Consider the following 24,754-nt stretch of genomic DNA (forward strand, 5'->3'; position numbering starts at 1 on the left):
TTAAAGAATAAGGCCCATTGCTAACAGGGCACATCAAGGAAGGCTTTATGAAGTAGAAGCATTCGAGTTGGGCTTTCAGATGGGCAAAAATTCAAAAGAGGTTGGGGGATAGGGTGAAGAGGACATTTTATGACCCAGGAACAGTATGTGCAAAGCTGAAAATTACAGGATGCAAGGAGTAGGCCTTTTGGCAGAAGCATAGTCTATGGGGGGACGGGTAATGTAAGGTAAGACTAGGAAGGTATCATAGGATTTAGATCTGAATCATCTAGTCCAAGCTCCTCATTTTACAGATGAGAAGACAAAGGTCAAGAATGTGGAAATGACTCACCTAAAGGTCACACAAATAGCAAGAGACATCACTAGGGTCACCTAACTCTTCTGACTATAAATTTAGCTCTCCTTCTGCCATGCCACTCTAGATTGTGGGGGCCTTGAACGCCAAGTCTGAGCTGAACTTGGGTCTGCCACAGAAAGTAACTGTATAGAGTCTGAGCAGAGGATTGACGTTATGGGGACAGTGTGCTAGAAAGGTCAGTTCAGTTCTAGTTAGAACAGGCATTACCTTTCCTAGGAGAAGGAAGGACCTTAGGTGAGGCCAGGGATAATTGTGATAAGGGTCCACAATCTTCTTGTTCCAAGAAAGGACTTTATTGACCAAGAAGGAGGAACTAAGATAGAGGGACAATAATTACCTAGGATTTACAATTTGCCCTAAAGTGAACTCAGTGGGGCCCAAGACCTGATGTGATCTCTTGATGCTTTGAACAGTAAAAGGGGAGTCAGTGGGAGTCTTCAACTGTATAGGTTCTATGCTGTTGATAATCTTCCCTTACGAATACACTTCCTCTGTTTTGTTCATGATCCGCAGGATTCTTCTACTGAAGGGCCTCTTAACTACAACGACACAGCTGAGCATATTGAACTAGTGTAAAGGTGTCTGTGGCTTTGAAGGATTTATATACATTTATTCTTAACATCAAACTGGGAGTCAGGGGACCTAGGTTCTCCTCATAGCTCTGCTATTAGTCACTTTTGCTTGGTGAATATCAATTTTCCAATCTATAACATGAGGTTATTGCTGTTCGGTCATTTCAGATTCTTCATGTCCCCATTTGGGTAATGAAGTGGTTTGCCATTTCCTTCTTCTCTTCATTTTACAGATGAGGAAACTGAGGCCAAGAGGGTTAAGTGACTTGCCCAGGGTCACACAGCTAATAAGTGTCCAAGGTTGGATCTGAACTCATGAAGATGAGTCTTCCTGACTCCAGACCCAGTGCACCATTCATTCATCTATCCATGCATCCATCTATGCATCCATCCATCCATTCGTAATCTGGTATGTATAAGGGAATTCAAGGACAAAAATAAAGCCATTCCTGAAGCCTTCATTCTACTGAGAGGAAGCGATGTGCATACAGAAAAGTAAATATAAAATATATGCAAAGCATACACAAAATAATTTTCAGGGAGAAGGGCAACCAGCCACTAGGGAAGGGTGTGGGAAGAGATAAGGCAGAGACTCAAGATAAGCTTTCTAAAGTGGGTGGCATTGGAGTTGAGCTCAGACATTCTACGATTTATGATTCTGAGATTCCTTCCAGATCCAGTATTTTATGTCCTGGGATGTTAAGGTCCCTTCTCCTTTTGACAGTTTACATTCTCTGATTTGAAGATCTCTGCCAGCTCTGACCTTTTATGCTGTTATGAGGACTGTGACTCTTGCCGGTGGAGTAGGAGGGGACATTGTGTGATTTTCTGTGGGCCCCACACCCATGTCCATTTCAGGGGACAGGATGTCATCTCTGGTTTATCTGATCATTTGTAACAATGAGTCTCATTATAATGGGATTGGATTGTAATTAAATTCTCCCTGAATCCAAGCAGTGTATACTTCCTTACAATTCTGTGAAGATGTGTTTTTTTTTTCTTTTTCCTTTTTCAAGTCTATAAACTGAATAGAAAAACTAGAAGGGACCTTAGACTAGGTGTTCTTAATCTGAACTTTAAAATTTTTTTTTAAGAAATTATTTTGTTAACTGTATTTCAGTATAATTTTCCCCCCATTAGTCCTGTGTATTTTACTCTGTACATTTAAAAGCATTCTGAGAAAGGGCTTGTGGGCTTCACTAGATGGCCAAAATGGTCCATGACACAAAAATATTAAGAACTTCTTTGCCAATGAGTGTTAAATCTAACCTTTTCATTTTACAAATGGAGAAACTGAGACCCCAAAAAGGTAAGGGCCTTGCCTAATATCACATATCGAGTCAATGGCAGAGCAGTGACTAAAATCCATAAAATTAGATTTAAGAACTGGAAGGGCTTATGAAGTTCAGGGTCACATGGGGGAGTAGTTACCTGAACTGTCCTTCCAATTTAGGTCCTCTGCCTTATACTACACTACCCTGCTCTCTTGACTGTCTGTCCAAGGCTCTTTCCAAGACAGTACAGCCACCTCTTGCAGGAGAAGGGGCCTCCAACAGGTTACTCTGAGTTCTTGACCCTGCCTTTCGCAATAATACCTGCATTTATGTAACAGGCTACAGATAACAGATCATGGCTCAGCTCTATGGCCTTGTATTCACAACAATGTCCATTGAAATATTTGCTCCCAGAGCAGCTGCTGAAACCTAATGCTTCAAATGTTTTTATGCCTGGACTGAGTTTTCTTCTAAATCTACACCTCACCCAGTGGCTCATGGTATTTATTCACTCCAAACAATGATTGGTTGGGGAAGAAAGGGAAACTTCAAGGAGCAATTGGTGGAAGGTGCAGAGAGAGGCTGATTTCAGCTCCATACATTGAAAAATTCCCAATATTGGCCACCTCCCCAAAGTGGAACAGTGCTGTCTCTGGAGGTACTAGATGTATCCTTATCCAATGAAGACTGGATGATCATGTATTGGGGAGCACTGTAAAAGAGGATGGTGTCCAGGTATAAGTTGGGTTTGATGCCCTCTGAGGTCCCTTCCACCTCTGAGATTCGAGTTTCCAAACTAAGCCAGTTCTCTTGTGTGTCTGCTTATCACCATTCTCTGAAGGTTTGAAATGTAAGAGATCTTGTGGGTGGGGAAGGGTAGGATTGTGTCTTAATTACACTTGTAAAATTTTTGCAAATTTCAGTTACATCTTGCATATTGGTAAGCCTAAGATACGACCAAACTAGATATTTCAGCAGCTCCTGAATGTATCCCCACACTAACTTGTTGAAGACTTTATCCACGCTTGTGATATTCCACTCTGCCCACTGACATCCTACCTCCTCATTAAGGTCCAACTGTGGTGCTTCTTCATCTAGGGAATCTTCCCTGATTCTCTCCGCTCCCCCTTCCTCCACCTTCCGAATGGAAATTATTTCTCCCTCCCCTGGACTTCTACAGCATTTATTGTCTGTAACTCTCTTATGATAATCACATACTGCGTGGTACTATAGTTTTTGTGTCTGAACCTTACTAGACCCAAAAACTTGTCAGACTGGCCTAGAGAATTCTCAGATACCTTTCAGCTCTAAATCTATTATCCTGTAATCTTTGAGACCAATAACTGCTCTGATTCACACCACACTTCTTGGGAACCATCAATCCCTCCATTCTGCCTACTGGGTAAAAGATAAATGCTTGATTCTGGCATTCAGGACCCTCTGCTGTATCTCCAACCTATGTTTCCACCTTTCTCTCATACTACTTTCTCATAATGAAGACTTTAAAAATGTTTTGTTGAAGTTTTTTTTTTTAAATTGCTGCTTCTTCTCAGTGATTCTCCTCCCCCACCAACTATAAAACCCTTCCTTGTAACAGAGTTGAGCAGTTAAGCAAAACAAATCAATACAAAGGCCATATCTGACAGTGTAAGCCTTTCTGTTCGTTCCACCCCAACTAGACTGTTTGCTGACGCTTGCTTTCCTGGATTCAGAGGATTCAGAGTTAGGAGGGAACTTGGAAATTGCAACATCTAACCACTTTATTTTGTAGACAGCAAAGTGAGACTCAGAGTTTAAGGGCTTGCTAAAGGTAACAATAATGGCTAACATTGATTTAGTGCTTACTATGTGCCAGGCATTGTGCTAAGCGCTTTATAACTATTACCTCATTTGATCCTCTCAACACCCCTGGGAGGCAGGCATTTTTATTATCTTCATTTTACAGATGAGGAAACTGAGGCAAATAGAAGTTAAGTGATGTAGGCACTATTATTATTTTACAGATGAGGAAACAGAGGCAAACAGAGGTTAAGTGACATAGGCACAACTATTATCATTTTACAGATGAGGAAAGAGAGGCAAACAGAAGTTGAGTGACTTGCCCAGGATCAGATAGCTATTAAATGTCTGAGGTTGGATTTGTTGTCAAGTCTTCCTGACTCTAGGCCCAGTGCTCTATCCACAGGCCTACCTGGCTGCATGACATAGATTGAAAGTAGTAGAAATGAGATTAAGAACTAGTTCCTCTGACTGTTCTCTCCAGTCATCTTCTCTCCATCCATCTTAGGGACCACAGACCATGGTCCTGGAGGACTTAGCCTTGTCAGCTCTGCAATTCTCACCCTGCCCTGCCCTCTCCTTTCATCCCCTACTCCCTTACTGTCCCAGTGGGTGAAGGCCTTACATGGCCCACAATATGTAGACTGACTCCAGTCATGCTTTATTTGATTACCTGGCAATTTTCTTAATAGCTACCCCAACTTGTATCCTTTGCCCACTCCCTCTCCCCTTTCTCCATCATGGAATCATAATCAAATCAATGCTACCATTACTACTGGAGAAGGCATGTTAATGTACTTCCCTACGGCTGTATTCTCTAGCCCTGTAACTTTTCAAACCACAATATTCCTCCCTGACCACCACTCCCCTTTCTCTATAACAAGGGTTCTTAACCCAGAGTCTGAATTTGTTTAAAAATTTTTATTTTAATAACTGTAGTTCAATAGACTTGGTTTCCTTTGTAATCCTATGTATTTTATTTATGCATTTAAAAACATTACTCTGAGAAGTGCATAGGTTTCACCAGACTGCTGAAGGGATCCATAATTCAAAAAAGTTAAGAACTCCTTCTCTTAAAGAATGTAAGATCCTTGAGAGAAGGGAATATCTTTGCTTTTGTATTTTTATCCTCAACAAGTCCTTGGCAGAGAGTAATCCCATGATAATACTTTTCTTATTCATTCATTCATTCATTCATTCATTCATTCATTCATTCATTCATTCATTCATTCTTTCATATCCAGTGCTCTTTCCACAATACCCTGCTGCCTCACCAAACAAAAGGAGTTTTATAAGCTAACTCAGGGGAAAGGAGGGCATGAAAGAAGAGACAGGACCACTTTTCAAGGGAGATGAGATGAAGATAATGAACAATGGAGCAAAACTACTCAACTAATTTCCTCTAATAGTCCTTGCCTCTATTTTCTCTGCAATGGACAATCATCTTTGGACTGGAAAGGGCTGAACAAAAATGTTGACTGTGAAGGTGAAACCCAATATTAGTATGAAGGTGGTAAGAAATCATTTGGTTAACATCAAAGACTTCATGTCTTTAGTCCCATATAAACTATATTCTAAGGAACTGGAAGAACTTTTGAGAGTGATTGCAGAACTGCTATTAATTCATTCTTTCTTTTTGGGACTGTTTTCTAAAAGTTCTATATCCTTAATTATTCTATATTGTCTTGGAAATGTGTATTACTCCAATGTGTAGTGCTCTTGGGATCTATCTTTGGTTCCACCCTCTTTAACATTTTTATAGATGAGTCAGATAAATGATATAGGTGGCAGACATCAAATATAGATGGGGTCTAAAGTTTGGAAAGACAGTTAACACACTAGATGACAATTAGAATTCCAAAAGATAGCCACAGACTGGAGCATTGAATAAGATGAAATTTAGCAGGGATAAATGTGTGAGAGGTGTGGGTAGAGTAATTCATCTGAAAAAAGATCTGTATGTGTTAGGGGCTATAAGCTCAATATAAGCTGACAACATTAAATAGCAACCAAAAAAGGACAGTGTGATTTCAGATTTCCTTAAGAGAGGCATAGTTCTAGAACAAAGAAGGTGGTCATCTGTCCTGATCAGACCCCATTTGGAGTACTGTATTCCATTCTACATTTTTGGGAAGAATATTAATAAGGTAGAGGACACCAACGTGATGAAAGACCTTGAAGTCATGTTACATGAGGACTGTTTGAAGGAAGTGGGGCTATTGAGACTATAAGAGAAGATTGGTGGGGGGAACACAATAGCTATCTTCAAACATCTGAAGTCCTCGCATAGGGCAAAGGATTTGATTTGCGCTGCTTCGTCACAGAGAACAAAGCTAGAAGCTATGGGGGGAAGTTTCAGAGAGGCAAGTTTCTTGACATAATGAGAAATTTACAATTAGAGCTATCCAAAGTCAAGTGCAATGAAATCAAGTACCTTCCCACAACTACGGATGGGGCAGAGTTCTTAATCAAACAAAGATTATTTATTGTGAGATCATAGTAGATCAGATAGAGCATTTCCATGACATGAAGATGAAAAGCTTTTGCATGAATACATTCTGTGAAGCTAGCATAAGAAGAGAAAAAGCTTATTGGAGAAAAAAAAATTTTTCCCCTATCCAATAACTGTCAGAAGGCTCTGATTCCAAGATATGGTGGGAATTACACAAGTACATAGGACTGACTAATTTCCCAATGACAAGTGACCAAAGCACAAGAACAAGTCGTCCTCAGAAAAGAATTACAAACTCTTAGGAAGCACATGAAAGGTTGCTCACTAATGATAAAAGAAATGCAAATTAAAGCAGCTCTGAAATTTTAGCTCCTATCTAGCATATTGATAAGAGATAGAAATAGTCAATATGAGAAGTACTACAGGAAGATGAGCAGACTAATAAATTTTTGTGTGCCTGTGAAATGATCTAACCATTCTGGAAAGCAATTTGGAATTGTGCTAAAAAAAAAAAGTGATTCAAATGTCCGTATGCTTTAACTTCAAGATTCCTCTGTTGGGATCAACCAATCACTCAGTCAATATTTATTAAATACCGTCTCTGTGGTAGGCATAATGCTAAGCACAGGGGATCCAGAAAGGGGCAAAAGACAGTCCATGCCCACAAAGAGCTTACAGTTTAGTGGGGGGAGACAACATGCAAACAAATATATACAAAGCGAGCTTTATACAGGATAAATAAGAAATAATTAATAGAGGGAAGGCCTTGGAATTAGAAGGGGGTAGGGAAAAGCTTCCTATAGAAGGTGAAATTTTAGTTGAGATTTAAAGAAGGCCAGAGAAGTCAGTAGGATGAGTTCAGAAGGGAAAACATTTCAAGAATGCAGGAGAGTCCAAGAAAAATCTTGGAGCCCAAAGATGAAGTGTCTTGTTTGTGGAATAGCAAGGAGGCCAGTGTCACCAGATTGAAGACTACGTGTCATGTCATGAAAGAGGACCATGACATCAGGATGATGATATGACTTGCAGTTGACTTTGATTTGAGTGAAGGAGGGCTGTGCTAGGTCCCCAACCTCACTTTCTTCTCCTGAGCCATCTGGGTCCAGTGGCCTGATATTCATCAGGACAACTGGAGATGGCCCAAGATGCAATGGGAGACCATGGCCCTTTCAGGCCAAGGTCTTATCACAATCTTATTTTGAGTGAGATGCACCTATTCAATGAATAGTCTTCTTTAAGTTGCTCAAGGGATGGTCCCTTTAATAAAAAAAAAAAATCAAACTGGGAGGGGAAGACCCTCAGGGTTCCTGGGTAAAAGAGAAACAGTTACTGTTTAATTATTGTGTGTCATGGAGTGGAGCATAAGAAGACTGGAAAGGTAGGAGGAAGGACTTTGAATACTAAACAAAGGATTTTGTATTTGATTGTAGAGGCAATAGAGAGTCACTGGAGTTTACTGTGTAGGGGAGTGACATGGTCAGATCTGTGCTTTAGGAAAAATCACTTTGGTGGCTGAATGGAGGATAGATTGGAGTGGGGAGAGATTTGAGGTAAGCAGACCCACCAGCAGACCTTTTCAATAAGTCAATGAGGACCGGCACTAGAGTGGTGGCAGTGTCACAGGAGAGAAGGGAATATTCTAGAGATGTCATAGAGGTGAAATCAAAAGATCCTGGCAACATATGATGTGTGAGAGATAATAGAAAACAAAGATGTCTTCTAGGCTGGGAGGATGGTGTTGTCCTTTACAGTAATATGGAAGGTAGGATTGGGGGTTAAGATTTAGGACAAAGATAATGAGTTTTCTTTTGGACATATTTAAGATGTCTGCTGGACATCCAGTTCAAGATATCTTGAAAGGCAACTGAAGCTGTGAGACGGAGGTCAGCAGAGAGGTTGGGGGCAGGAAAGATGTACCCAAAAGGGCAAAGACAGAAAGATCTCTTCTATACCAAAATATTCATGGCAGATTTGTGCATTTTCAGTGGCTGTCCTCCATGCCTGGAATGCTCTTCCTCATCATCACTGCCTTCTGGCTTCCTTGGTTTCCTCCATCAAATCCCAGCTAAAATCTCACCTTCTACAAGAAGCCTTTCCTGATCCCTCTTAATGCTATTGTCTTCCCTCCATTAATCATATCTAATTCATACTGTACATATTTTGTTTGCACGTTTGTATGTTGTTCTCCCCTTTAGACCATGAACTTCTTGAGAGAAGGGACTGGCTTTCCCTTTCTTTGTATCCCTTTGCTCCGTATAGTTTCTGACTCCTACTAGGCACCTAATAAATGCTTGGTGTCTGGCTGCAATAAATTGGAAACAAGTAGGTTCTCATTGATTGGGAAATATCTAAAGAAAACATGGTCTTTGAATGTAATAGAATATTATTGTGCCATGAGGTACAATGAATATGAAGAATTCAGAGAATCGTAGGAAAATTATATGAACTGATGTAGAGTTAAGTAAGCAAAACCAGGAAAAATACACAAAAATACACAAAATCTACAACAATGCAAATGGAAGACAATAAAAGACATGTTTGATGTGTTGGTTTTGCAGAACTGCGTCTCTCCCTCCATCTCCTCCCCCCCACCCCCCTGTTTTAACTTTGTTACGAGCAATGGTTGACAGGGGAGAGAAGAAAAAAATACTTGGAAATGAATGTGATATAACAAAAAGTATCAATAAAACAAAGTGTAAAAATACAATGGAAAGAACATTGCTTCTGGAATCGGAGGACTTGCATGAAATAGTTTTTCTGGAGTCAGAAGACCTGTGTTCAAATCCCACCTCTCAGACTACCTTGGTCAAATCAGTTAACCTACTGATGCATTTCAGTTTCATCATGTGTCACATGAGTAGTTTGGACTAGAAATCCTCTAAGGTCTCTTCCAATTCTAAATCTATCATCCTATGAATACAAATCAAATGAGTCACATCAGGAAAAGTAGTGGGCTCCATGTCGCTTGAGGCACTCAGGTAAAAGCTAAGTGGCCAATCTTGGGCATGTTGTAGAAGGGTTCCCTGTACTAGTACCTTGTTGGATGTTTTCCTCTCAAGTCTCTTCCAAAAAAGAGATTCTCTGATTTAAGAGTCAAAGTAGGAGAGGAGTATATTCCAGGCACAGGAAATAGTTTGAGCAGGAGGGAGAGCACAGCTCTTGTTCTAGGGACACCAAATAGACCAGGATACCTGGTGCAGAGGTGTGGAGAGGAAAAATGAGATAAAATTGGAAAGATAGGTGGAAGTCAGTTTTAGGAGGTCCTTTAGTATTAGTCATAGGAGTTTGTATTTTATCATCTTGGCAATGGGAAGTCTCCCTTGGGAAGGGGAAGTTTTTGAGCTGGGAGTGACATGGTTAGAGCCATGTGTTTGGAAGAATACTCCAATAAACTGTGCAAGATAGACTGGAGAAGAGAGAGTCTGGAGGTCAGGAAACCAGCTGGGAAGCTATGAGTTCAAATGAAAGGTGATGGAAACCTGGTAGAATGATGGTAATGGGAATTGAGGTGAATATAGGGTTTCAAGAGGTACAACTCCTAGGACATAATAGGTGATTAGGCAAGAGGCAGTTAGGTGGTACAGTGGATAGAGCATCATGAAGACTCATCTTCCTGAGTTCAAATCTGGCCTCAGATACTTTCTAGCTGTGTGACCCTGGGCAAGTCACTTCACTCCATTTGCCTGAGTTTCCTTGTCTGTAAATAAGCTGGAGAAAGAAATGGCCGAAGGAAACCCCAAATGAGGATCATGAAGAGCCAGACACAGCTGAAATGACTGAACAGCAAGATAATTGAAATGGGGAGTGACAAGAACAAAGGGTGACTTTAGGGTGGCAAGCTCAGGTAACTAGGAAGATGGCGGTGTCCTAAAACAGAAGTAGTAGAGAGAAAGAAATTATAAAGTAGAAGATCATGTATCCCCTAAATCTTAAGGGAGGTATTTTAGAGCATGGGTTGTTGGAAGTAGAAGGGACTGTGGAAACCATTTAGTTCAATCGCCTCATTTTACAAGAGAAGAAATTGAGTCTTAAATGGTGGATGTGACTTGGCCAGTATCAGAGGGGAAACTTAATATAGGGATCAGAACTGAGTGTCTCATTCCCAAATCCTGGGCTCTTTCCTCTTTTTACCCTCCCGCACATTCATAGGATTGAAAATTTGGAGCTGGTAAGGACCTTAGAGGTCATGGAGTTTAACCTCTTCATTTTACAGATGAGAAAACTTTGCCTAGTGTCACACAGCTTATAAGTATCTGAAAGAGGAGAGGATTCAAGCTAAGGTCTCCCTGACCCCAAATCCAGAGATGTTTCCACTATGAGATCTCTTCTGGTTAGAGACAAATTGTAAATGCATCACAAAGACTCCTATGGAGCAATATTAGTTCAGTGAGTCACACTTCCTGTGACATGGATAAAAATCACGTCTCAGCCTGACTTATCTGTACCTCCTATTGATTTGTGGATTTGAGATGATGGTCAAGCTGCTTGGTTGGGCAAGGGATCTTCTCCCTCCCTTCAATCTGAATGAGGCCCAAGATTATTATCCGATTGTCCTCTGGCCGGGGAGGAAGGGCGGAGAGTGCAGCTCGCTATGGGGACGCTACTCAGAATCCTATCTGGCCATTTTTACATTACAAATACTCTAGACTTTAGTTATAGGGCAGACAGCCCAATGGCATGGATAGAGTACTAGACTAGTATAGGAATGAGAAAATGAGCATTCAAATTCCAGCTCAGACATTTCCCAGATGTGTTTATCACCTCTCTGTTCCTCAATTTCCTCATCTGTAAAATAGGCACTGTAATATTTGTGTTAAGATTTCTCACAGGGCTGTTGTGAAGAAAACACAATTGTAAATTCTGACATACTCTACAAATGTGAATTTATTTTGGGTTGTAAGATTTTAATGGTGTTACTGAATATGAGAATTGTAGTATACTTTCCTACAAGATGGAAATGACTCCAAGAGAGGTTAAGTGAATTGTCCAAGGTCACAAGTAGTAAGTAGCAGAACTGGGGTTTTCTGACAACTTCAATACAATTTCTACCACACTATGTTCCCTTTCTATCAAAAAAAAATAACTTCAAGAAGGTGTTTTTTCAAAGCATTTCTTTATTCTCTTGGGACAAGGTGCTCCCACCTGGCAGGAAGAGTAGTAGAAGTACTTAGGAGCCTTCAGGGATAGAAAAGACAAACTAACCTGGCTTTGTTGCTAACTCCAATCCCACAAGTTCACAATCTAAATTAGAAAGGCTTGTTTAAGAATCTATTCTCAGTTAGATTAAATGTGAATTATTGTTTAGACTCAGGTCTCATTCTGTCAAGAAACATGGGTTCAAATCTTACCTCTGATATTTCTGCCAGTTGTTAGTCATGTGACTGAGCAATTTATTTAAACTTCTGGGCCTCAGTTTCCTCATTTGTCCTGTAAAAGGGCCAGACTACATGGCCTCTGAGGTCCCTTCCAGCTATAACTCTGTGATCTGTGATGTTATTAACTGTGATTCTGATTGTGTGGGTGAGGAAGGGGTTAAAGTGGGAGGAGTGGGTTGTCTCTAGAAGGATGAGCCAGGATGCAGCTCCCAGCAGAGCAGACTGGCAGTCAGGCTAAGCGAAAAAAGTGCTTGTCTTGAGTCAGGAGACAGGTCAGGTTCCTACTCTGACATTTAAAAGTTAAATGACCTTGGACGAGACACCTTACCAGCTTGGACCTTTAGTTTCCTCACTTGGAAAAGGATTCTTTCATTGTCTTTCTTACAAGAGTATTATGAGGAAAGCATTTTATAAACACAGTTTTATAAAAATGGGAATTATCACTGCCACTATTGTTTCTGCTGCTGTCCTAATTATGTGTGTTGGCCTTTGGTGGAGGTGGGGGGTGGGGGCACATTGGCCCTTTCTGTCCCCTCCTACCTCGAATCCACATCTGGATTTCTTTTTGTGGCTTCTTCAGGACCATTTAGTTGTTGAATTCCCAGGGGTGGTGGTGGTGAGGAACACTTGAGAGAGTGGAGCTCATGGGGTCTTTTGCCCTGGATCTCACCCCTGTCTTCACCCTTGTATTTAAGTCAATGGAGAAGAATTCGAGGAAATTCGCATTGATTCTTGGGAGAAAAAAAAATAATACTTTGAAATCTTCCTGGAAACGGGCATTCACTGATTTTTCCACAGCCTCTTGGTGATCAGTCAACCCTTAGCCCATGGGCCTGGGGCAGGGGCTGAGGCTGGAGGGCTCACAAGGGCTCAGTTCTCAGGGGGGTCATTCCTTCCACAACTCTTCTAGGAAGGCTCTGGACCAGGCCTCTTCCAGACAAAAACAATGAGCTGTTGGGGAAATGTAAAGATTTATTAACTCATTAGAAAGACTGGAGAATGTCTGATGTCAGAAGAGGGAAGTTGAGCAACATGGGAGTGCAGGGGAGGGAAGGTAAAACTGAGCATGAGGCAATGGGAGAGCTAGAAGGCATATTGCTTAGAACCAAAGCCTTCTTTCTGTCTTTAAGGCCAACGTTTTTTCCATCACACCCCATTTCCTCCTGGGCTGGGCTGCCAAGAGAATTTCCCCGCCCCCTAAGCTTCTTTACTCACAGGAGAGCTAGAGTTCCATTATTGTTGGAGTTGGCCCTGGGAGACTTGCTTTTATTTTTTTTTTTTTAATCTCCAGTGACGCCATATTTCCCATCTGCAATGTGATATCCCATTTTGTACATCTGATTTTAATAGACAGTATGGTGTTATTAGAAAGAACATTGAATTTGTAGTTAGGGGGATCTGGGTTTGAATTCCAGCTCTGCTATTTCCTGGTACTATCATAAGAGGGATGGGGCAGAATGATATCATATATTAAGAAAATATACTCATATGAAGAAATCCAGGAAACAGAGAGATGACCTGATAGTCAACAGGAAATTCTATGTGACTCTGGAAGGGAGTTACTTATTCTACAGTAAAATGGAAGTAATAATCCAATATCAGATAAAATCCAGGCAACATGGTACAATGGACAGGGTGCAGGTTTTGGAGGTCCAAGATCTGTGTTCAAATCCCAATTCTGCCAATTACTTCCTGTATTTCCTAGAGCAAATCACTTTATTCCTCTGGGCCTTGGTTTCCTAATCAATAAGGGGGCTGAACTAGATGACCCCTAAGGTCCCTTGCAGTTGAAAATCTTTGATTCTGAGATGCTTTCTTAAATAAAGGAGGCAGTTAAGGTGGCACAGTGGGTGGAGTGCTGTATCTGTGGTCAGGAAGACGAGTTCAAATCTTGCCTCAGACACTTACTAGCTGTATAAATTTAGGTTAAGTCGTTTAATGTCTCCTTGCCCAGTTTCCTCATCTGTAAAATGAGGATAATGATAGCACCTCCTTCCCAGAGTTGTTGGGAGAATAAAATGAATTTGTAAAGCCCTTTGAAAACCTTAAAGTGTTATAAAATATTAGCTGTATGTCGCTGTGGCTAGAGCACTGGGCCTGGAGTCAGGAAGACTTGAGTTCACATCTGGCCTCAGACACTTATTAGCTGGGTGACTCTGGGCAAGTCACTTAATCCTGTTTGCCTCAGTTTCCTCATCTGTAAAATGAGCTGAACAAGGAAGTGGCAAACCACTCTAGTACTTTGCCCAAGAAAACCCCAAATGGGGTCACAAAGAGTGAGATTGACTAAAATGACTAAACAACAACAACAAATATTATTACTAAAATCATTTATAAATTTTAATCATTGTTGTTCAGTGGTGTCCAGCTCTTTGTGATCCCATGGATCAGTCAGCGTACCAGTACCGTCCAAGGAATTTTCTTGGCAAATATACTGGAATCATTTGCCATTTCCTCCTCCATTGGGTTAAGACAACAACTTGCCCAGGATCATACAGCTAGTAAATTTCTGAGGATGGATTTGAACTCAGAGATTTTCTTGACTCCAGACTCAGCACTCTATCCATTGAGCTACCTAGCTGTCTCCTAATCATCAGATAAATATAAGCTATTGGTAGGAATGGTATTGAGAAGTTAAGCACATACAAGACAATGAGGATGTTGATGGGATTTAAAACTGTGCTAGATGAAGATGGTTTAAGGCAAGTAAGGATATATAGGAAGACTTAGAGGGAGCATACCAGCTATCTGAAAGAATCTTCTAGACTGTTAAGGTAGGGCAAGTGTGAAGTAGAGGAAAGTCAGTCAACAAACATTTATTAAACTCCTATTACATGTCATGTATTGTGCTAAGTGCTGGGGATACAAAGAAAGGTAAAAGATGGTCTGCTCTCAAGGATCTCATGGTCTAATGGAAAGTATCTAGACATGGAGTCAGGAGACTTGGCTTTAAAACTTAAACTTTATGCTTTCCAGCTAGGGGACCCAGGGCACTCCTGTTCTTTTCCTTTTCTGAGCCATTGCTTCCTCATCTATGTAAGATGATGGGGCTGGACTTGTTCCCTTCTGAGGTCCCTTCCTGCTCTAACACAGGATTATTGTATCTAGACTTGCACTTCATGTCTCCAGAAGGGGAAGCTAGGAGAGATGCGGACAGATTTCAGGTCAGTTGAAGAATGAGTAGTTGTGGCTGTTCAACAGTTGAATGAGGTGTTTAAGGATTATGGCATTGGAGATTTAGATTGGAAGGAGACTTAGAGGATATATAATCCAAAACTTCATAGTAGATTTGAGAAAACTGATGCTCAGAGACTTTAAATGCTTTGGGCCCAGTTGTGGTCATACAGGTCATAAGTGGCAGATGTAGTATCCGAACATATGTCCTAAATTCAATACTCTATATGTTATGCCATTCTGAAAAAGAAGTAGTGAACTCTCCATCACAGGAGGGATTCAAGCAGAAGTAGAATATTCATCAAAAATACTATAGAGGGAATTTCTGTCCAGCATAGGTCATTAGATTTTATCCTCACTAAGGTTCTTTCCAGCTCTGAGATTATGATACAGAGAAAGTGGTTTGAGTTACTTGGGAGTGTTTCAAAAACAGAACGTAGAATAGAATAGAATATGCCAATATATATTATATAAATATAATAGAAAATAGAATATCATCAAAGGAAGGGCTATGGTTGGACATTAAAAGAGTTTTATAATGTGGGCCTTGGAGAAGTGTTAGGAATTGATGGTACAGTTTGGAGAAAGATACTGGTCAAGTAGACTAGAAATCTTTGACAATGCAATGGAACCAAGGGACCAGGAATGTCTCTGTAGAAAAGAGATGTTTCAGCTTATGTGAGCTAGGGAAGCCTCATCTCTAAAGCAAGATTTCCTTCCCCAACTAACCAAAGCCCCTCAAGGGCAGGAACAATTTCCTTTTTGTCTTTGTAATCTCCACGCTTTGCATACTCCCATGAACCCAGGCAGAGTTTAACACAGCTTTACGGATTGACTGTGTCATCCAGACTGGGAGGAGGACCTTTGCCAGTGTGAGCTCTGCCTAAGGATACAGTGACTGGCAGAAGAAAGAGTAAATTATGTAAAATGATGTTGGGCTGCCTGGGGAAGTGAAAATAATACCAAGGAAAACAAATATGGATTAAAAGCAGGGACAGACCAAATACATGTAGAGGAAGGCTGTTCTAGTGATGACATAGTTTTGAGGGTACTGAGGGAATGATTCTTCTGATAAATGAAAGAAGGGAGGATACCAAAGGAATGAGGAAAAAAGTATTTAACCTTGTCATTACAAACCAAACCAAACAACAAAATCAGCTAACAAGACAATAGTAATAACCCACATACCTACTTACACAGCTATACAATTTTTAATGAGAAAAATTTACAGATGCATTTAAGTTACCTTAGAGGGAGGGCATCATTCTTTATTGATGTCTTTTATTTTTCCTGAGTTCTTTTCTTTCCTCTCCTTATCGAGAATATTTTAAGATTTCATTTTGTTTTGTTTTTATAGGACTGGTGATTTCATTGGTATAGTAAGGAGACTTGAGATATAGTCATGCTAAAATTGTTAATGTTCAGTTGTTTCAGTTGTGTTTGACTCTTCATTCCCCTGTTAGGGGTTTTCTTTTTTTTTTTAATAATATTTTTTTCCCACTATTACATGTCAGACAATTTTTAGCATTCAGTTTTGCAAGACTTTGAGTTCCAAATTTTTCTTTCTCTCTCCCTCCCTCCCCTCTTCCAAAAATGGTAGGTAATTTGATAGTAAGGGAAAAAAGTATGATTTGATTTGCATTCAGAGTCCATCAGTTCTTTATCTGGATGTGGATAGCATTTTCCTTCATGAGTCCTTTGTACTTGTCTTGGATCATTGTGTTTCTGAGCAGAGTTGAATCATTCATACTTGATTATCACGCAGTGTTGCTGATACTGTATACAATGTTTTCCTAGTTCTGCTCATTTCACTTTGCATCAGTTCACACAAGTCTTTTCCAGGTTTTTCTGAAATTTGCTTGTTCATAATTTCTAATTTCACAATAGTATTCCATTGCATTCATATATCACAGCTTGTTCAGCCATTCCTGAACTGATGGGTATCCCCTCAATTTCTAATATTTTGCCACCATGAAAAGAGCTGCTACATGTAGGTCCTTTTTCTTTTTTTATGCTCTCTTTGGGATATAGACTTAGTAGTGGTATTGCTGGATCAAAGGGTATGCACAGTTTGATTATCCTTTGGGTATGGTTCTAAATTGCTCTCCAGAATGGTTGGATCAGTTCACAACTCCACCAACCATGCATTAGTGTCCCAATTCTCCCATATCCTCTCCAACTTAATCATTTTCCTTTTTTGTTATATTAGCCAGTCTGATAGATATGAGATTGGTACTTGAGAACTGTTTTAATTTTCCCTAATCAAAAGTGATTTAGAGCACTTCTTCATATACCTATAGATAGCTTTGATTTCTTTATCTGAAAACTGCCTATTCAAGTCCTTTGACGATTTATCAATTGGGGAATGACTTGTATTCTTATAACTTTGGTTCTCTATGTACTAGTGAAGTGAGGCCTTTTATCAGAGACACTTGCTGTACACATTATTTCCCAGCTTTCTGCTTTCCTTCTAATCTTGGATGCATTGGTTTTGTTTGTGCAAAAGCTTTTTAATTTAACATAACCAAAATGATTTATTTTACATTTCCTAATGTTCTCTATCTCTTGTTTGGCCAAGAACCTTTTACTCACTCCACTTCTTTAAGAACTGGATGCTATACCGCTTAGTGCACATATGGTTAGTATTGATACCCTTGAGCAAGATGTAGTTTCCTTTCTTATCTCTTTTACTTAGGTCTACTTTTGCTTTGTTTGAGATCAGGATCGCTACCCCTGCTTTGTTGTACTTTAGCTGAAACATAAGCTCTAGCACCTTACCTTTACTCTGTGTGTCACTCTGCTTCAAGTGTGTTTCTTGTAAACAATATATTATAGGATTCTAGTTTTTGACCAACTCTGCTATCTGCTTCTGTTTTGTGGGAGAGTTTATCCGATTCACATTCACAGTTATGGTTACTAACTGGGTATTTCCTTCCATCCTATTTTCCTTCCTGCTTGTCCTCTCTCTCCTTTCACTCTTTCCGTTCTCACCAGTGTTTTTCTTCTGTCTATCACCTCCGCCAGTCTGCCCTTCCTGCTGGAGGCCATAGGTGTCTAGAAGCTTATCTGGTACTGAGTCAGGGTCCTAGTACTGCTGTCTGGCCTGTGCTGAGGCTGATGGGGTGTTTCTGCATTTCTCCAGGGTTATACTGAAACACATGGCTCTCTGGCCACTGAAAGTTGCTTGTTTGCCCATGGTTATGCTGAAGCACCTGGAGGTTCTTGGAGCTACAGTCTTCCCATTCCCCTGGCTATGCCGAGGCATGTAGGGGTCCTGGTATTGAAGTTTGCCTGCTCTACCACACTGGGGCTCAGGATCTCCCACTGGTTTGTTGAGCTAAGGCTTGCTGCTGGTTTACTGGGATGCTTCCTATCCTGGACTGTGCTCCTATTTTGCTCGAGTGAGACAGACTTTTCTTGGTGATCTTTCACATTTCTTGGGCTAAAAGACTATTTTATTCCATCTTTTTGTTGGTTCCACTGTTCCAGGGTTTGTTTCAGGGAACTATTTTATTGTTGTTTGGAGGTGAACATGGGAGAATTATAGTAATTTACTGCTTACTCTGTCATCTTGGCTCCTGAAAATCCCCTGTTGGGAGTTTTCTTGGCAAAGATATTGGAGTGATTTGTCATTTCCTTCTCCAGCTCATTTTTACAGATGAAGAAATGGAGACAAATATGGTGAAGTGACTTGCTTAGGGTCACCCAGCTAATAAGTATCTGAGGCTGGGTTTGAACTCAGGAAGGTGAGTCTTTCTGATTCCAGGGCCAGTGCTTTATCCACTGAGCCACCTAGCTGACCCTTATGCTAAATTTTGCCCTGTATTAACTTCTGTATTGGTTTGGTAACTCTTGCCTATTTATTTCCACGCCTGACCTTCCTCTACAGTATGGGAGCTCTTGATGGTGGGGCCTATACCTCCTCTTCCCAGGCTTCTCTTCCCTTTTTCCCACAGTGTGGGCAGGACCCCCAGAGGGTGCTCAGGACACAGACTAAACAGAATTGCTTCATCAGTAATAATGATGAAGCAAACGTTTGAGTAAATTAAAAGTAGTTTTAATCATTTGCTACTAGAAATTTAAGCTCACCAGGTTTAAAAAAAAAAAATCAGCTAAAGTCAACTCAGCCAGATGTTGACACAATCTGAAGATAGTAATTTTGAATGAAAGAAGGTGAGGGTGCAGGAACCAAGGCCGGGGCCAAAGTCCTCTCCCGCCCCTTAGCTGCGTTGGGAAATGTGACCCTTCTCTCCTCCCTTGTGAATGGAATCCTTACCCCTGCCAGGCAAACAGAAAGGTCACTGATGAAAAACAGAAGAAAACACAGGTTGACACATCCATTTTTTTTTTTTTTTTACAGGAAAGAGGTTGCCCCCCATGTAGGAGAAAAAAACCAGGGAGAAAGTTTATCTGGCATTAAGGAAAGAGTCATGCCCGCAGAGTCAGGTGTTCCCATTCCCTGTTTTTCAGTCCTAACAATGCTAGTCTATGTGAGGTTCTTCCTCTTCCTGGCCTCATTTTCATCAGTCAAATGGGAAACTCTTGCCTGCTTCTCTCTTGAGTCTGATGTAGATAGTAGATATGAAAGTGCTTTGTAAATTGTAAAGACCTCTTTCAATAATAAAGTGTCTTGTAAATGGTAATATTTTTATACCACACCCAAAATGTTACTTAGCCCTTCCAGAGTCACATCCATTGTGAGTTGGAGAAGTGTGGACTCTTATGCCTTCATCTTTGATTGATAGAACATTTAAAAGCATGGGCTAGAGATAAATGACTTAAAGTATCTAAACCTCATCTTCCTCAGTGGTAAAATGGGGATAATATAGTACTTGTGTTGCTTACCTCACAGGATTGTTGAGAAGAAAGTACCATGTAAACCTGAAAGTGCTATCTAAATGTAAACCATTATTATTCACCTAGTAGATCTTTTTCTCTCCAAGTCTGTCTGTCTCTGGTTTTGCTCTTTTTGGGTTAAATAATTAAATACATACATACATACATACATACATACATATATATATAAAATATAATAAATATATAAGTGTGCTAAATTCCCACATCTTCATGTAAGAGGTCATTTCTAGAGACCCAGTAGTGTTGGGACAGATAGTAGGGTGACTCTTTTCTCTTTCCCAAATTAAAGAGAGGGAGTGGCAGTGACCCCCAAGGCCTGAAATATCCCTCAGTGGCCTTCACTTTGCCATTGACTTGATATGTGACCTTCAGCATTCTCTTTGCAGGTCTTTCTCTTCCTTCTTTGTAAAAGAAGAGGATTAGAATGCAATAGGAGAGAGAGCCAGTCTTAGAGTCAGGGAGAGCTGGCTAAGTACAGTCTCTGACACCAGACTGGTGGTGTCATCCTGAGGAAGTCATTTAATATTTTAGTGCCCCCAGACAATGAGACAAGACTGGAAGTTGGAGAGAAAGTGGTGATTTGTGTGGTGGAGAAAATTTCTCACCAGTAGACTTATAATGCAATGAAGTCTTGGTTCTAGGAGAAAGAAAAAGAGAGAAAGAAAGAAGGAAGTAAGGAAAGAAAGAAAAAGAGAAAGGGAAGAAGGAAACAAAAGAACAAAGAAAGGGAAGAAGAAAGAAAAAAAGAAAGAGGGAAGAAGTCCTTTTAAGGTCTAAAATCCTGTGACTGCATCGTTCTATGAATCTAAGGCCCTTCTAGCTCAGAGGATCTGACTTTGCTATTTGCTACAAAGTGGGGAAGGGAAGGTCACAATTTCTCTGGGCCTCAGTTTCTTTATTTGTACAAAATAGAAGGATAGAAGAAACTCTCTGAAGACAAGCAAAATGAAAACCCATTGAAAGCCTACAGCATAGAGATCCATAGTATTCAATGGTGAAATTTCAGAGACTCTGGCAAGTAGCGGGGCAATTTGGAGGCAGGGGAATGGAATTCTAACCTCCTCAAAACATTGATTGTAAGGTTATAGGCCACTTGCACTCCCTTGTGAAGCTAGGCCAGTGAAACAGCAAATTCAAGGGGCCTTGGCGTTGAGGAGGCATCACTCCTCTCTGAAGAGTAGGATTTTGGAGCTGGAGCTGGGCATAGACCTTCTCATCTGTCTGGGATTAGGAGCCCCTGAGAACTCCTAGGGTTGGAGTTTAGAACCAAACTTGGACCTTCTGGTGCTGAAATTTTTTTTTTTCTAAACTACTGGCAAACTATCACTTCCTGTTTTTAAGAGAAAAAGGATTAAAATGCTTATTAAAAGCCTTTTAAACAGCATCAAAAGACTTCCCGGACTTCAAATGGCTCTTACAAAATAGCAGTGTAATGATTAAAGTGTACATGAATCAGAAACATACAGATTGAATTTCCTTTAAAATACACATGGGCTTAAAAATTAAAGGAAAAAACTTCTGGACAATAGGCATTAGAAATTACGTGAATACAGATCAACCAAAAATTGTCTGCAAACCATTCCCCTCCCCCTCCCCTTCCAATGATCAGGTTAGCTCTTTCTTAGCCTAAGTTGTTTGACAGATGAGTGGCTTGTATAAGCTAAAGATTCCATTCATGCATCCATCCATGAATAAATACCCTAGTGCCCTGAAAAAGGATATGGAGTTAGAAGAATAAGCTCATTGACAGAGCTGGAAGGAGTCTGAGAAGTTATCTATTTCCACCTCTTTATTTTAAAAAAGAGGAGGAAATGGAAGACTCAGAGAGGTTGACTCACCCAAGAGCACAAAGGTAACACCCATGTCAGATCCAAGCTTTGACCCTAGTTCACTGGACTCCCAAATTGGCCCACTTTTCACCACTCAATGCTGCTGCAGCTTGAGTCTCACAACTGTCACTTTTCAGGGCCTCAGTTTTTCTTTCTAGAAAATTAGGAGGTTGGGCTCGATCTAAATTTAGCAATTTAGACCTCCATGAATCTCTGTGAGATGAAAGGACTCCCAGGTCTTTATCTGCATCCTTAATCATTTCTATAAACTCTGAATTCTCAGTTTTCAATGGCCTGCTGGACATCTTCACTTGGATGCACTGTTGGCATCTCGAACTCATTATGTCCAGAATAAAATGAATCATTATCCTTCCTAAATTCAGTTGTCCTCTCAACTTTCCTGTTTCTGTCGAGAGCATCGGCATTCTCCAAGTTACCTAGCTTTGAAAAAAATCATCCTTGATTCTTCCTTCTCCTTCACTCTCAGTGTGTATAACCTGTTGCAAAGTTATCCATTAGTTCTTTCTCATGCATTTCCTTTTTCCTACCCACATATCTAGCTCCCTACTTAAGGCCATCAGTACCACTTGCCTAGGCTTCTAATATGTCTCCCTGTCTTTGGTCTTTTCCCTGACCTAATTATCTTTAACATAGGTGCCAGAACAATCTTCCTAAAACTACTCATTGATCAAAAACCTTCAGAGACTCCCTCTGGTCCTTGGGATAAAATCCAAACTCCTAATCCTGGCAATGTATCTAAAATCTAACTCTACCTGGCTTTCTAACCTTATCTCTTATTATTCCCCTCCATAAGCTAGATTATAACCTTATTAATATCAGAAAACTTCTGGCATATGCTTCCTTACTCAAATGTCCTGCTTCCCATCTTTTCTGCCCTTCCAAATCCAACCCATTCTTTAAGACTGATCAACTTCCACTTCCTCTGTTGCTACCTTTTAGGTCCCTTCCACTCCTAACACTTCATGTCCTACACTTCTAAAGTCCCTTCCAGTTCTGCATTCTCTTATTTTTTAGAGTTGACTCAAGACATCTCCTCCAGGTTTACTCCTTAAGCCTGTGCTTCTTTCAACTACTGCATTAGGTTTCCTATACTTGGATCTCATTTCCACCCTGAGCTACGTCAACATGTAGAGACAGTGATCATTGTTTACGAGGGGCAATATGAGGTATGCAGAGATAGAGATTTTCCCCTAACACTTCAGCTATTTCCCTTGGGGTTTGAAATCTCCACTCAAGAATCAATTTAGGTTATAATTATTTTTGAGTTTTAAAGAACATTCAAATCATAGGACATATAGGATACACATAGGTCCCTGAAAGGGATCTCAAAACATAAAATATAGAATGTTAAAGTTACAATGAACCTTAAAATCATACAACATAGTATGTCAAAGGTAAGAGATATTAGAACACAGAAATGCCAAAACTGGAAGAGAAGTTAGAATCATAGAACTTCCATATCATAGAAGCACTGTCCATCATCTCTATCCATCGGTCCATCCATCGATCCATTCCTCAGTCCATTTATCCAATCTATCCATGCATCCCATCCATCCTTCCATTTACTAATCTATCTATTCATGATACAATATAACACATAGGGGGCACTATTTCCTAACCTTTCAAACCAAAAGGCATCAGAGAGAATGGAGGCCAGATCATGGTAGACCTTGTCCCTATTCACATCTGCTTTTACTTTTTGACCATCGGCCTTCCCTTCCCTTTTCTTTTTCTAGTAACAATCGTGATAATAGAATCAATATAGATTATAGGAGGAAATAGTAGAAACTGTGTAACATATGATTGCAAGTTGCAGAAACTTAGAACAAATGAAATACCTAGAAAAGACATGATCTAGTGGCTCAAAGTATATGCCAGAAGTTCATTATCTTTTGTGGACAAACAGACAACAAATGACCATGTTACAAACAAAGGCTTCAAAATATCCTGTAGAACCCAACCAATAAATTGTATTGAAACTAGATTACTATCACAGACTGAACTATTGCTAGCAAACACCAGGACATAATACCGATCCACAAAAATCTGAAGAGCAACATTTATAATATCTGTCTCCATATATTCACAAATACTCATAATCTCCAAGTTATATGGAAAGAAAAGCTGTCAAAATATACCAAGTAGAGAAGATCAGAATCATGGGGGAACAGGATGAGGTGCATGTCAACTCTCTTGTCCTGTCTGCTGCTGAAGTGATGCTGAGGGCGTTTTTGTGAGCCTACAGAGGAAGAGCTTATATAATGATACTTAGATTTAATTACAAAAGGCAGTTAAAAAATTCCACCAGTGCAATAGTTTGTACACCATTAAAAATAAAAGAGTCATGGACATATGACCTAGATATAAAGGCAGACACTGTAAATAAATTAGAAGAACATGGAATCTGTTACTCATCAGACTTATGGATAGGAAAAGAATTTGTGAATAAGTAAGAGATAGAGAGCATTGTGAGATGTGAAATGGATAATTTTGATGACATTAAATTTAAAAGCTTTTATACAGATAAAATCATTGTAGCCAAGATTATAAGGAAAGCAGAAAATTGAGTGAAAATATTATAGACAGCTTCTTGGATAAAGTTCTCATATCTCAAATAGAGAACTCTGTCAAATTTCTAAGAATATGAGTCATCTCTCAATTGATAAATGATCGAAGGATATGAACATGCAGTTTTTGGATGAAGAAATCAAAGCCATATAAAGTCATATGAAAAAATGCTCAAAATCATTATGGATTAGAGAAATGCAAATCAAAAAAGCTTTGAGATATCATCTCATACCTATCAGATTGGCTAAAACTATAGGAGGGGGAAATGACAAATGTTGTATGAGGATGTGGAAAAATTGGGACACTAATACACTGTTAGTGGAACTGTGAACTGATCCAACCTGGGATGATGCCCAAAGAGTTATAAAACTGTGTACACCCTTTGACCCAGAAATACCCCCTATTAGGTGTGTTTCTCGAGGTGATCAGGGAAAAAGGAAAAGAACCTGTATCTTCTAAAGTATTTATGGCAGCTCTTTTTGTGGTAGCAAAGAA

At 40.0% G+C, this 24,754-nt stretch overlaps 2 long non-coding RNA genes across 2 annotated transcripts in view; one reads left to right on the plus strand and one right to left on the minus strand.

The window, feature by feature from the left end:
* LOC140518248 (uncharacterized) overlaps positions 1-1,883 on the plus strand; it is a 28,917-nt gene extending 27,034 nt beyond the window's left edge. Inside the window, exons 3-4 of the long non-coding RNA XR_011971880.1 lie at positions 1,164-1,339; positions 1,655-1,883. This is a non-coding gene — a long non-coding RNA (uncharacterized lncRNA). The remainder of the gene's footprint in view (positions 1-1,163; positions 1,340-1,654) is intronic.
* Positions 1,884-11,301: 9,418 nt separating this feature from the next.
* LOC140518247 (uncharacterized) overlaps positions 11,302-24,754 on the minus strand; it is a 162,267-nt gene continuing 148,814 nt past the window's right edge. Inside the window, exon 3 of the long non-coding RNA XR_011971879.1 lies at positions 11,302-12,761. This is a non-coding gene — a long non-coding RNA (uncharacterized lncRNA). The remainder of the gene's footprint in view (positions 12,762-24,754) is intronic.

Source organism: Notamacropus eugenii, chromosome 1, assembly GCF_028372415.1.
Source record: "Notamacropus eugenii isolate mMacEug1 chromosome 1, mMacEug1.pri_v2, whole genome shotgun sequence".
NCBI classification, from domain to species: Eukaryota; Metazoa; Chordata; class Mammalia; order Diprotodontia; family Macropodidae; genus Notamacropus; species Notamacropus eugenii.